General features: G+C 50.6%; 1 protein-coding gene across 2 annotated transcripts in view; it reads left to right on the top strand.

Annotated features, from left to right (window-relative positions):
• LOC126530707 (irregular chiasm C-roughest protein-like) overlaps nt 1-14,960 on the top strand; it is a 385,268-nt gene that overhangs the window by 155,334 nt on the left and 214,974 nt on the right. For both annotated transcript variants that reach the window (XM_055070752.2, XM_050177973.3), the window contains exon 4: nt 6,519-6,571. The gene's annotated coding sequence lies outside the window, so the exon portion shown is untranslated. The remainder of the gene's footprint in view (nt 1-6,518; nt 6,572-14,960) is intronic.

Raw genomic sequence — 14,960 nt, 5'->3', positions numbered from 1 at the left:
TCACTTCAGTCTTCGACGTAACTGCTTCGGGCTATCCACTGTCTGTAGCCACTGTAAGGGGTGCAAATTTCTCCCAATGTTTTGTCGATGTAGGTATCTGCGTTCGTCAGCACTTTTATGCGCAATCAGAAGGTAAGACGGACTCGGCAGGAACGCTAAAATAAAAGCGAGCACATCTTGTGAAAAAATTTCCCAAGTTTCCACTAAACTGCCGTGCGCAGTAATCTGCTGAATTTGAAGTAAAGGAGTGTAACAATGTTAGTGTGTGTGTGTGTGTGCGTGTGTGTTTGTTTGTTTGTTTGTGTTCGCACACACACAGGTTTATTGTAGTAGGTAGCTTCTATGCAGCGATGTGGACCAGAAAGGGAGTTGCTATATAGAGTCACATCGTTAACTTCCGGGGATACGAAAACTATCGCTAGATTTTGCGTGACTAGTCGAGGGATAGGGTTGCTTTGGACGGGAGACAACACTAGGCTGACTAGAATGGGCAGAAAGCTGTCGTCGGTACATTTAGACTGGCGCGAATCTAGTCACGCGAGATCCGCCGAACGTTGTCATCTATCCACGAAAGTTAGCGGCCGAGAATCCAGGCCCAGTTCTTCACGGCTTAGGCGCAGCTACGAATGTGCGGGCGGCAGTAAAGCAGACAAAAAAAAATGTGATAAACTCGTGGATAGGGCTCAAAAAAAAAGAAAGAAAGAAAGAAAGAAAGTGGGGCATGTCTGCGAGCTCTTCGCTCGCTCTCTCAAAGCTCTGTCCGAATCCGCAGTGCGCGCAAGTGGCGAAAGAACAAGCAGCAACAGCAGTGCGGCGTTGGAAATGCACGCGGCTCGTATCGCAAACGACAGATGTGGGGTGAGGGGGCTGGCTAGTGCCGCGGCTTCGTTCCCGAAGTCGAGTAAATTGCGCGAGTGGCAGGAAGAAATCTAGTTAGCGAAAAGCAAACGCTCGATTCACATTGGGCGCACCGCGTAGCCGCTACCGTGTTCATTAACCTGATTGAATTTGGCTCCATGCGGGGAGGGAAGGGCGTTCATCGTTTCAGCGGTGTCGATTTTGGAAGCTCTGCCACCTTTACGTATTCTTTACGTCTTTTTGAGGAGCGCATTTATCAGCTTTCTCTCTTTCTCACTATCTCTCTCTCTCTCTTTCTCGCTCTCGTTTAGGTATAGTATCCCGAAGGAAATGAAAGGAAAACGTTAGCGAAATGCGCAATACTGCCTTCCATCATTGGCGCGGGTGTAGGCTTCATAAATGTACGCGAGGCGAACCACTTCGTGTACGTTCGTTACACCGGTGTGTGAAACGAGTACCAGCAGCACGTCGATTAAACGGGCGAACACATAGACGTATAAAAGTGTAGTTGGGGAGATTAGCGTAGTGTGGGCGGAAATATCGGTTTGTGTTCATGCGTGTTCGTGTGTTCCGGAAAGTAGGACGAAACGCGCTCTTTTTTTCGCAGGATAGTTTCTTGCGTGCATTACTTTTTCTCTTGCTTGCGTTGACTTCCGCGAGTGCGTATATCTGAAATCGATCGAAACCTCCTCTGCCTTTTTTGATGCGTGTATACGTAACAAGGTGGAGGCGTATGTAGAACCTGGAGCTGCAGAAGATTTGCCAAGATGTATTCTTCCTCCAAACTTTTCAAGCACATGTAGCGGTTTCTGCCGCAACGCCATAATCGATAACGTGTATTTAATGGTCGCATTTGCAGCGTCGTAAGGGCGTGCGTATAGCCGCTTTCTGTTCTGGCGTCCAGTTGAAAAAGTGTCGACCTCTGTCGTTGGTGGTGAAGTACCTGCATGCCGCGTTAACCAGGCTTTGGTCAAACTGTTGCGGCGTCTGGACCATTTCGTCAGAAACAGTTCTTCGCCGGTCGTCGTAGGAGAGATACAAGAAGAAGAAGTAGAAAGAAAAATAAGAAACATCTGCGGTCCTGTTGGTAAGGACAAAACTAGACCGTTTATATATTGAACTATTCATTTAGATGATGAAAAAAATAAGGGGCGTCATTCGGCCAGTTTGAACCAGCAACCAACTCCCAGCATATTTATATTGCGAGACCAGGGCTCTAGCGCGGTAGTCTAGTGTGAGCGCCAGCAACAAGTGCCAACGACGTGAGCATCGACGATGTACCGTTGCTCGTGGAGCGTGTAGTAGCGTGACTTGGAAGGACGAAGAACTATTCGACACCGCCAATGAACATGACGACATGTGGCGGACTAGCATGACCAAAAATGTACGGGGTTATTAAGCGTTCCAGAAGTGCGCAGTGGGGCTGTGAGGAATGCCGTAGACGATGATCTCGAGTTAATTTTTGACCACGCAACGTTCTTTAACGTGCATCCAAATCTAAGCTCCGTCTCATCAAACGGTTTTAGACTCGAAGCTCCTCTACAACTCCACCGAGTTGAGCTCAGCGCCGCCTCTTGAGAGGATAAGACGCCGTCGCTTTTCGAGAATTGCAGTGGAGGGCCAACGGAGCTCAGTGACCACTCCTGCAGAGTGGTGGCGCTGCTGTGTACTTCATTGAGTCGAGCTGGCGTTTTGAAACGTTTTAAAATAAGGGGGCACGTGTGCGCCGGTGTCCTTTCACTTTTTTTTTCTTTCACTTCGTTACCTTGGAAACGCAACCACTGTGTCCGGGTTTCGATCCCGTGACCTCGAGTTCGGCGGAAGAACGCCATGAATAATGAGTCACTGCGGCGTATGTGACCTGCAACTAGCATTCTTTTTTTTTTTTTTTTTTCACCAGAAACCGTGTTTGACGGCAACGAAAAATGGCGACGATAATCGTCAGAGGTTTCCGGCCCATGCGCAGTCGTTCATCGACTCGCGACGTGCCATCGTCCATCGACTTTCTAGCAGCGTAAACCAGCGCATTTGCGAGAAATACTGTGATGCGTTTGCAAGCAGTAGGTGGCACCACTGCACGGTGGCTGTTCTTTGGTATTTTATCGAAGCAACACAGGTGGTGCCGATACCAACGCGTCCGAATTTAGAGACGCTGCTGGCGTAAATTGCCGCGGCGGAAGCAGCGTGACTATGCAGAGTTTTGTTTGCCGGAGAGTCCACGCGAAATGCTTTCTGCAAAAACCGCAATTCTGCGCTGGCAAAACACGCACTGGTGGGCATAAATAAACGGCATCAGTTCGCAGACCTTTATTTCTGTATGTGAGAATGACGGTCGAGTTTATGCACACGTGACAGCACTTCGCGACCACTCGGTGGCCACGAACGCGAACGAGAGCGTCGATAACACGCAAGAACAGATACCTGCGCATAAAGCTTATTATTATGTTTTTTTTTTCATTCCTCATGTCGATATAGCAGTGTGCCCTTAATGATACCACCCAATGTACCGTTGACGTTGCGTCAGTTGATGCCCCCCATTCGCAGACTCCTACAATTGCTGCCTTTGTACGTGCTACATTTTCTCTCGACATTTCGCATTTGTCCCAGACGCGTCGAACGAAGAGCACTCGTAAATCGTGTCGTTTGCAGAAGTATTACCGCGATAACGCTTTTTTTTTTTACTGTTGTTATTTTTTCTCTTAGAAAGAGCATGCACCCGAAAACTTCACCGTCTTTTTTAGGATGGTGTCATGAGAAGCACCGTCGCGCTATTGCCAAGGCGGCGTGGCAGCGACGTGCAAACGGCGTCGCATTGATATTCACGCCCTTCTTCAGTTTCCGGCATTACCACCGGCACGTGTGACTCGAGGCGAAATTTGCGCGGACAAAGCCTATACGTCCTAAAGCGAAGGACGCGAAGGTGGGGAGCTTAGCCATTACGATATAGCGGGCACACAAGCGGATGCGCTCGCCACCGCGCATTTCGCATAAGTCTCAGCGCGCGCGAAGCGTCAAGCAACCCACATTGCTGTGCCCTCCGACGCCGCGAGGCACGGGTACGAAAAAGAAAGAACGAAAGAAAGGAAATGTTATAAAGGGAACGAAAATGGACAAAAGAGGGGGGTGGCAGTGAAGCTCCCCTAAATAACCCGCCATTAGGTGGCGGAGACAGCGACTCGCGGAGCGCGTTGTCCGTTATGCCATAATGCGGACGGGCAGAGGCCGCTAAGATAAGAAAAGAAAGGGGGGGGGGGAGAAGAAGAGGGGGGGGGGGGGGGGCAATTCGCAGGAAAGGGGAGCGGGCCGCGGTGAAGAGAGTCGCCGACAAATGTATCCGACAACGGCCCCGACGATGACGACAACTGTGAAGAGCTCGGCTCTCGGTCGTCGTTCAAGCGCGCAAAAAAAGAAAAAAAAAGTAAGGCTAGCTCCTTGGCGCTTCTCTTGGCCACTGTATACGTACTAGTGAATAAAGGGGGGCGCGCGAGCGAGCGCTCGGTCATGGCCCGGGGTTAGCGTCGCGGGCGCGCGGTATTCATTTGCTCCTGGGTCTCCTCCTCCCAACGCGCGCGGGGCAGTATACTATATGGCAAGTGTGCAGCTTCTACGCATGGCGGCTCCTGACGAGGATTATGGACCATACGTGACCTCGCATGAAGCGGCCCGGTATCGCGTTATTTGTGGTGCACCCGCAGGAGGCTTTAGCGCCCCCCCCCCCCCCCCCCCGAGCAGCCCCAGAGCAGCGCTCGAGAGTGCTTAGCCTACCCCCCAACCTCCCTTCTCTCCCATAGGCACGACTATGTCCTTCGCGGTCTCCGCTAGTGGAAGCGCTGGCGCGAGTTAGAAAAGGAGAGAATTTTACTTTCGCGCCCGTTTGTTATACACGCCGAGAATAAGAAAGCAGCAGCGACGCGTATAGTGGCTCTTGAGAGAAAGGTGCGGTAGTTCCTGCAAAACGTTATGACGTACGGCTCTTTTGGCTCTTCACCTTTTCTTTTTTTTTTCTGAATAAACGGGCTTTTTTGACAGGAAGCCTGTCCGCGAGCAGTGCTTTCTTCGTCCTCGAGTACTCCGTGGCTAGCGCGACTGGCTTGAGAAGCGTCAAATCCCGCCTCATTCTATGGCTCCGGTGAAACGAAGAACTCAAGCACGTTTTGCTGTATTTGCCTTGTTTTCTATACATTATTAGCGGAACAGACTGCATTGTTCTACAGTGATATGACCATGCTCGCCCTTTAGCATGTCCTAAAGTTATATTTGCATACACGCTGGAGGGGGAAGTGAATTTAAAACAAGAATTGTTGTTTATTTCTTGCGGCAGTGTCTTTTTGCTTTGTTATTTTTTTCTATTCATCTTGTAAAAGTAGTACGGAAGCGGATGTCGACATATCGTTAACCGGCTTGTGCTTTCATTTACCTCTTTTTGTCTCGATCAATAGCCCAAGTAACAGCACTGGAAGACTGCCAGGCCGACCAGTTTTACAAAAATAATATAATGAATTACTTTCGCTGTTTTCTTTTAAATTGCCGCTCACGTACAGTATCTTCTACAAAGTGAACGAATATGCCTAAGCACTCTATGTCGAAGGGAGGCGAGTCAATTTAAGAAATTTTTAGAAACGAGGGTTACATGGGGCGAAGAGAACAGGCGGTGTGACTTTGGTTTGGGCTCGCTGATTCACTCCAAAACTATATCGATAGGTCTGCATGTGAAATGCGGACGAAGAATAGACGCGTATTATGAGCACGGGCGCTGACCTCCACGTTTATTTCAAAAAGCCGAACAGGTGTAATGTGCGGCTTTCACTACCGTACCGTTTGGAAGGTCTAGTGGTCCGCAGAATTCGCACGGGACGGATTTTGGCACAATGTATGTAAGTCATTTAGTTTTCGCCAGCAACCTCCCGTAAAACCGCGGTGTAAAAAAATCTATGCCCGTGTCAATGAATCAAAAAAGTGGCACAGCAGTTTCTGCTCCCACTTCCACTCACCCGCACCCGTGAACTACAAAGCAATAAACAAGACAAAGGCATCCGTTCATTTACACGTCAAATGCGTCATGAGAGAATTTCTGCGTCAATTTTAAATGTGTTATGAGATAAAATCTGACGACAAATAAATGAAAAATTAAGACAGCACAGCTATTATTTTTATTTTTCTATTCACTTAGAGCTTCTGTGCCAGCTGAGAAACGTATGCTCCCTTCGAGAGGCCACATTAATCGGAAATTAAAAAAGGAAATAGGCATAATAACCATCATGCAGCGTTATTAAAATTTACTAAGGGTTAAGCTGCGTTTGTCAAGTGCACATTCAGATTATTCTTTTTTTATCAGTTCTCGGTTAGAATCCAACGCCTTGTCTTTGCTTAACGTGGCACAGTTTCAAGGTTCCTCTTAACGCTTCCATTTCTGCATCTCCCGACGCATGCACGGAAGCCAAGAAGCGCTATAAGCTTTTTCGTTCTTCGTCGTGGAATTCAAGCAAACTTGTTGTTATAGTCAGTCCACAGTCACGCGCCTAAAGCGCGGCTTCTTTCGTAGCGTGCGCTTATCATTATTTTTTTTTTTTTGCCTCATTATTACGGCACGAACACTGCTTCCAGTTGTTTATGTTTACTTCCGGCCGCGCGTCAGTAACGACTTCCGTTTTCGCTCGCAGGCTCCGCGCTGAAAAGAGCACGCGAGGCGTCTTCGACGGAGTCCTCGCCGAAGGTGCGTACTCTCCTTATTCCTCTAAATATAAGCGCTTCCTCTTGTTTACGTTCCCTTCCTCCAAATTTACGCCCTCGCTGCGCGAAAGAACGGAAGTGAATTTCTGAACATCATCGATTGGCATTCGCTTTTTATTCGCTGGCGGTGGCATGCGCGGGATTCTGCGTATCCTCCGTCTTTGACGAAGCCTTTCACGTCGCCCACGTGCTCCCGTGCCCCCCCCACCCCCCCTCTCCGATTTACCCACTTACCTCCCATGTTCAGATCCGCTCGTTAATGCGGCGGAAGATCATCAAAGAGGCTATCTAATGCATCTGCGGAAGCGTTGTGTGTACGATGTTTTGTTCGTTCGACCCATTTGTTTCTTGTCCCTTTTTTCGTCCGCCTGGAAAATTCCAGCGCATCACTGAAACCGTGCCTTTCGCCAGGCATTAGCCCACCGACTGCGCGCACACCTGAGCTCTTTCGGGTCGTAGCTTTTGCTTCGCATTGCGTACTGCGTACCGTGATGTGTGCCGCCGTCCCACGCCACCTGGGCACGCACGAACACACATATACGAACACACACGCGCTCGTGCACGCACACCCACACACAGGGCCGCGTATAAGCGTGACGCGTTTCGCCTCGGTGTACACAGCGAAATTCGTGTTCGATCAGCACAGCACATGGGCACAGCGAGCGGGGCCGCCCCGCTTGGTGTTCATGAATTCTTCGCGAAACGCTCGCGATTCGAGCTGTACGGCTGGCGCCGTTTCGTTTCCATTGGCACGTTTATTTCTGCCGACAAAACAGAGCGGCTCGTTTTTCGGGCAACGGGCGCGCGATTTGGAAGGGAGGAACAGTGGTAGATAACGAAAGGTGCGTACAACTTCCTGTTGTGGGAGCTACCGAGGGGGTGGGGGGGGAGGGGCTTCGGTAGCGCTGACGAGTTTTGTGCGCAGAGGGCTCGAACGCACGCGAGGCACACGGCAAGCGCGAATTCCACGGCATCTCTGATTTCACGCACCAACCGCCAATTTTCTCATTATCCTTCGCCTTCCGCCGGCGGCTTTCCCGTAGCGCACCGGCGCTCTTTCTCGAACCTCGCGCGTGTGCCGCACACACACACAGCGCGCGCGCGCGCGCGGGCGTACTTATAACGTACGTTTCTCCGATGCACGAGCGCTAGGCGGCGACGCACAATCACGCAGTTTTACGCCGGAGCGAGTGCCGGCGTACGGGCACCACTGAAGCGAGCGACGCGCGGGAAGACCCGCTTGCACGGGAGAGGGGGGGGGAGGAGAGCGACCTCGTGATGTTGAACCCTCTGGAGACCTCCACCTTTATTCGCTCGCTGGATGCCGCGTGGCGCGTCGTTTGATTATTCTCGTTACTTATGCGGTTATTTCGTTCTTCTTTGTCGCATCCTTGTTTATATTAGGGGGGGGGGAGGCGGAGGGGGGGCGTGTTCTTTTTTGTTTGTTTAGGACGTCGCCATGTGTCTGGACGTCACAGCTATGGCTAACATACAGGAAGGAATATAGGAGAAATAGGAAGAGCGTGCTTCGCGCACACGTACAGCAAGGGGGAAAAAAGCAAGAGGAGAAGACGAGATACGTCGGCTCGGTTTACAAAAATCAAATCACGAGCCTCTTGGATGCGAGAACGCGTGCCTCGGGAATCGATTCGGGCTAGGGAAAACGAAATAGTAACGAGATTTTTTTTCCCCTATGTTCTCCCTCTGTCCTCTATTTTTTTCTTAGTAACGCGATGTGGAACGGGCGGCACTGTAGAACCTGCTGGGCAATTGAAGAGCGCCGAGAGTTGGAATGTTCAGCAGCTACTGGGATCGGAGAAAAAGTCTGCCGAAATAGAGAGAGAGAGAGAGAAAGAAATACAAGGCGCTTCGGAATTTAAGCAAAGAAAAAAATACGCGTAAAGAAAAGGAAAGAACACTAGTACGGGTACTCCGAATGGCCCGCACAACGCACGGTGGAGGCCGCGAGAAGCCGAAGCGCCCACACCGAAAGTGCGATTACCGCTCTGCGCGCGCGTCGGAAGATGTCAAACCCGGCGCCGCTCTTTGTCACCGAAGCTGGCCTCGCCGCAGCTTCGGTCCTCCGGCACACCGACGGTGCAAGCTCTTGGCGATCTTTTATTCCTCGCCCTCGCTAAAACAACAACAAGAAAAAGAAAAAAAGCTTGAAAGCGAAGAGAGATAGAAGACAGGCAGCAAGAAGGTAACTGATTAGGCGAACGGCGTTTGAGGAAATGAGCGCACACATACTGGAAGGAACGGGGTGCATAGGAAATTAAACGAACGCACCCCCCACCCCGTGTCGCGTTTCCGCCGTGTCATTTTGTCTTTCCTGTGTGTGTCGCGCGACTTGTGTCCCTGCCTTTGATTCGCTCCCGTCTTTCCTGAACATTGGATGGTTTTCTTTTTGTTCGTCTTATTTTACTCACCGGTCCGCGCGGTTTGAACGCGCTGCGGGCGACTTGCAGTCGCGACACCGGACTGCCCCCTCGAAACAGCAGATTGCACTTTTGGGGTGACGGAAGCCAGGAAACAAAGGGCGACTCTGGTGCGAGTTCAAAAACTCGCGGCATAATGGAAGAGTCACATAGACGATTCGAACCATTGGCTCCGGCCTCGGTTGGACAGCTTTACGACAGCGTGCAATCCGACGTGCAGATTTTTGTTAGGTGGTCTGTTTTTATTTGCGACGCTGAGGCTTTGGCATTGTGTCTTTGTTATCGTAAACGAGTGTCGTGTGGTAGCCGTTTGCTTAATAGTACCTCTAAAGATTCACTTTACCCCGCATCGTTTTTCATTCGTACAATAATATAAGTTTGTGGACAGCATGACGACGCAGAACTTTGCTGCCGTCATTTGTTGTGCCCTAATGAACAAACCTACCAATCAATCAGCGTTTGCTTTTCGGAGGAAAGGACTGAACGGATGCCAACGATGTGATTTTCATTGCAGCACGTGTTTGTAACAAAGGTGCGCTTAGTTTCTTGAATATTTTGGCATATAATCGGCCATTAAAAAACAAGACCCCTTTGATTGGATATAGATATATGACGGTGTTGGCTAGCTTGTCTAACAACGCTCTGCTTATATTCTCTACGTATTCCCATCACCAGCTGAGGAAATCACGTGTAATAGCAACCTTCTTGCTCTGTCGATTGAGAACTTTTTGTTCGCTTATGCAGATTTTTTTTTCTCTCCATCTTTGGCTGCTATATTTTGCGCAAGACTATGTTTGTCGTATTCACTACTGCTCTTGTAATCAGAGGCGAAAAGCTGCCAAACGGCATCTCTCTTCTCTCACCACCCATGTTCCTCGAGAACAAGTTGTCATTCATTCAAATGACTTTATTCAGCGCCCTGCGATTTGGTGGGGTGGGCCTAGACCCCGCCTAGGTTTCGGCCAAAAGTTGTTGGCCCTTGGCGGCTTCCTGGGCTCGCTGGACGGCCCAGAGTTGGTGCTGCAGGTCCGAGCTGAGCAACGCAGACTCCCAGAGCACGCGGAGGCTGTCGCTGTTTGAGGCTGCATTACCGTTATCCTGTATTACAGCCGTACATTCCCATAAGATATGCTCCAGGGTGGCTCTAGAGCAAGTTGTCTTGGAAATTGAATTGCGTTGGAGATACATCTGCCCCACTTTTCCTGGCAGAGGCTTTATTAATTACTTGTGTTCAGCTTAACGGCTATACGGGCCTCTACATCGTGATGGCTTATCTATCGATTGATTGGTTAGCTGAATTATTATAGTACTGAAAAATTAGGCAACAGACCGCAGTCTTATACCGTACTATCAGATTCACCGGCCTCTTCGCAAGGTTAAATTTTATCACTGCAGGGGTAATGTGATATGAAGCGAGAACTTACGACTATTAATGGTTGGTTATCGCGTGCAGCGCAGTCGTTTTCGATACTACTACTACTACTACTACTACTACTACTACTACTACTACTACTACTACTACTACTAATAATAATAATAATAATAATAATAATAATAATAATAATACAACGGCACAGTAAGTAGAAATATTAATTATGTTTGCTGCTCTCAGAACACTTATCTACAAAACCCGTGTCGAGGACAACTTATCTAGTACGACGCTATGGTGCAGAAGCGTATCCGCACATTTCTGTGAAATCAAGAGCGTCCTCCGATCTCTCCAATATACCGGAAGAGGTCGCTTGTCACGGGCAGCTGCGGAAGCTAAACTACGTAGTGCCTCACCGCACGATTGCACCAAGCTGGCGGCGACCGAGTTGCGGGGACGAAAATTGGCCCGAAGATAAAGCGAACCTCCGGAGCATCTGCTCATAGGCGCGGTGCGTTGCACATTGTGTCCGTGGCTCTGACCCTGAGTCGTTTGGGATGTCGCTAGTCGGAGTTGCACGGTCGACTGCGGTTCTGTCGGGACGCTAGCCTGCTGGGGATGTAGTGGAGCAGATTTGACACTGCTGTGCTGCTGCCTCTTCTGTGACCCCTAGCGGAGGCCCTTAAAGGATGCTAGCGCAGCCGCCTGTACTTTGTACATCCGTTCCTGATGTCATAGTCGCTAATGGTACTGGTTATGAAGTTGATACTGCAGCGTCTGCGAGCCTTGCAGTGTTCTTACCCGCAATTCGCTCTGGGCCGAGCTACACTAACAATCCCGAACCAAAATAGGAGCTCTAGCAGACGCAGAAGCGCGTAAAAAATGAAACGAGGTACGAAAGGAAGCAAGCAGGAAGTCGATCACTTCCTTTCTGGCTCGCCCTTCAGTGAACACAAGCTCGTGGTCTTTGGTTACTACACTTCATTACGCAGTTTCGCACGCCATCTCTCATGTGAAGGAGCTTCAATGAAACATCGGTGGTTTGACAGAAAGATCTGCCTCCACGCATGTTATAAAGTACGAGGTGTATTATTTTGTGTTAAAAGGTACTTGCTAAGCTGTATAAACGAGCAGTCTGTGTCGTTGCTCTGTGAACGCCATAGATTGAAAGTAATTGTTCAATGCTCTGTTCGGGATTGATTTTGATCAGTACGAGCAGAACGCATCGGTATTTTGTTTCTTCAGTTTCTTTTTACATTTATTTCACGCGCGTACACGGAGCCCAACACATTCCAGCTCTCTTTTTCGTCGTTCAGCCCGATATTCTGCTTGGAGGGCGGCACTTAATCTTCGCGCAACGAAAGCCTTTTTTTTTTTTTTTGTCTCTGTTCCAGCTTACTTCAACTTGTGTGACTCGTCACTGTCACGAACCAGTGGGCAAAGCACTGATCCCACTCTCCTATTGCTCGAACACACCTGTTTCGGTATAATGCGTATACTCGCTGTATCTGTAACGGCGCTGAAACCCAACTGTCGACCTGCAGTGACGCCGCGTCTACGAATGCGTCCGACGTTACCCAACTGCCAAGGCTGGCCATACTCGCCGTTTGCAAGAACAACATTAATAATAAGTTCGACGTTCTCGGAATACGCAGTTAGAGCGTGGGCGCCAAGCCACACAATGCAACCATCGGAGTCTCTACTTCCGTGGCATCTTCTCTTCGCCACCCCCCCCCCACCCTCCTCCCCAGCCGCTTTCCTCTTTGTAGACCGGCCTGCGTGCCGCCTGTCGACCGGGCCACACGCAGTGAGTGAACGGGATATGCGCCTTTTGTTCGATCGTCGCGAGAACAATCGAGGCGCGAGAACGAACTCTTTATTCACCGCCGACCGCATTTCACGCCGAGGCCCTCCAAAACAAACCGCACCCGCCGTCAGGTACTGGGGAGAGAGAGAGAGAGAGAGAGAGAGACAGAGAATTCCAAAACACGGCGCCCTAACCCCGGCATTTGGCTCCGCGACGTCAGCCGTCAGTTTAATTGTCTTACCTGCCGCGCAACACCTGAGGCCGACGCGCTCTCCGGTCTACCCTCTCCAGCTCGCATTCTATCGTGCTAGACGGGCCGCTCTAATTAAAGCCTACGCCCGTTTCTCGCGGCGGAGGAACCTAATTTGTATCGTGTCCGCCCGAAGTCGCGCGTGTAATTTTATGCGCTCACCTTCTCGCCGCAGCCTTTGTCTGCTTTTAAACGCTCTTAAAATTTCGCGGCGGGTTTCACGGAATTAGGTAGGTTTTCTTTTCTCCTTGCTCCGAGCGGTTGTCTCGATCCTGAAACCGCGAACTCTCTTTCGTCCTTCGTATAAACTGAGGAAAGCACGCTCCGAGTTAGCTGTGCCTGAACTTGTATTGTTAGGGGAGATTTACTTTTTTTTGCGGGTTCGATCTGGAATGCCGTGTGACTTTTCGAGAGCTTCCTTTTGTTATATTTTACTGGCGTCGGTTCTGTCTGACAGCTGCATTCAAGTCTCAGTTTAGCGCACAAATTAGCGTGTTAATTGCATATACTTGGTGCCGCCCTGAGTCAGGTTTCGCTGACAGCGCGAACGTCTGCGTTGAGGCCAGAACAAGTCGAAGGAGCTGTCCTCGTACTGTACTCGTACAAACGAACATAGCATCTAGCTATGCGTGCTGGTCCGGCCAGCAACATACTGTGGAGCGAAACGTGTTGCTTGATGCCCTGCAGGTGTTGAGAATTTCCACGTGGTTTTGTATTATATATATATATATATATATATATATATATATATATATATATATATATATATATATATATATATATAGAGAGAGAGAGAGAGAGAGAGAGAGAGAGAGAGAGAAAAGGAGGGAGGTTAACCAGAGGTAGTTCCGGTTGGCTACCCTGCAGGCGGAGCAACGGCCTTCACTGCCAAGCTAAACGGGCCTGCATTCTTGAATCAGCTATAAGTCAAATCTTGATGTTTTTATCTTGAACGAAGATTACCCTCCGCGACGCACGCTTCTGACACCGACCGGGCGCTGCGTGGGCAGCTCGAGGGTAGGCGAACTGATCACCATACGCCAAGTGCTGTTGCACAGGTGCGCGAGGATGGTTTGAAACCGACCTCGCGTCGACAGCCGTCGGCACTCCCAACTCTGCGAATGCAGCCCCACTCGAACTTCTTCGGTATCATTTACAAGTTCGAGAGTGAGAGTGAGAGAGAGTCTTCTGGCCGGGACGGCCCGTCGGCACCGCAAGAGATGTTCTCCTTCGCCTTCCCCCGGGTGTCCGTTCCTTCGGCCGTTGTCTTCGCTGGAGTATTTCGGAAGCAAAGAGGGATGTGGTCAGAAGGGCGAGAAGGTACGCTATGTACTGTACCCTGGCTGGTGCACGCGCTTCTGAGGAGCGCGTCTGCCGTGAATCGATCGCCTCTGGCGAAGTCAATTATGCAAATTTTTGCATAACTACGTGGCGCCGCTGGCGAGTACGCTACTTCGCCGTTAATTAGCGCGTTTCAGCTCTCCTCTAGCGCGCGCCTCGACACGCGCCAAACTGAGCGCTCGCCAGAGCGATGAGTGAGAGAAAAATAACAAATAAAAGAAGAAGAAAGGAACAAGTCAACAGTCTGGCACACGAATAGGCAAGAGGGGACCGCGCCGCCGCCTTTTCTAGCACGTCTTGGTCGGGTGGCTCGCTCGCTCGCTCTCGCTTTGTTTCGCGGAGCGGGGCTCCTGCGCGTGCCTCCGCTTTGTTCGCTGCTGCCCGAGCGCCGAACGCAGCCCGGCTGACTGGAGACGCGTTATTTGCCTCGCCAACGGCAGCGCGAGCAGTGCAAATGACAAACGATACGCTGCGCTCCGCCAGCGTATAACGCGCAGTCATCTTTCATTTACGGCCGCGCGTGATGGTGACCCCCCCTACTTACCCCCCCCCCCCCGCCCCCGCAGCGCAAACAAGAAAAAGGCTGATTTCCATTTGTCTCCGAAGCGCACATTGCGACATTCAGGCTCACCATTACAGTAGCTCGCTGCTCCCCCCCCCCCCCCCTCCTGTGTGGTTCACCCAGCCGTCCCGGTGTCTCTCTTTGCAGTTGTCTCTCTCTCTCTATCTCTCTTTTTCTTGCTTTGCCTGAAAAAAGAAAAAACCAAAACAAAGACACATTGAAACCCTGGAATAACTGCTCAGCGTTTAGACACGAAAAGTTTTCCGTTCATTAGGGGGGCACGCGGGAGCGGAAGGGCACGCGGGGCGCGCCCAGAGCGATAGGAGTCGTGCTATTACTCGCGCCTAATTCCTCTCTTTGCTCCAGCTTCCGCGCTCTTTCGGCGAATTAAGCCAAACGACCTGTGTCACAACGGCGCCAACAGACGCGCATATGCCGCCGCGGGCCTCGTCTACGCGGCAATCCCGAGTGCACTGCACGTCGAAATTGCCTGAGCTGTACACGCATACTCTTCCTGATGCTTGGGTGTCGAGCCCCAGTGCAGTGCGGATGCGTATTGATTCCTTGGGCCCAGGAGGGACCCAAAGGCTGCAGTTGATCGCACT

Source organism: Dermacentor andersoni, chromosome 5, assembly GCF_023375885.2.
Source record: "Dermacentor andersoni chromosome 5, qqDerAnde1_hic_scaffold, whole genome shotgun sequence".
In the NCBI taxonomy this organism is placed as follows: Eukaryota; Metazoa; Arthropoda; class Arachnida; order Ixodida; family Ixodidae; genus Dermacentor; species Dermacentor andersoni.
This window is presented reverse-complemented; position numbering and strand designations above follow the sequence as displayed.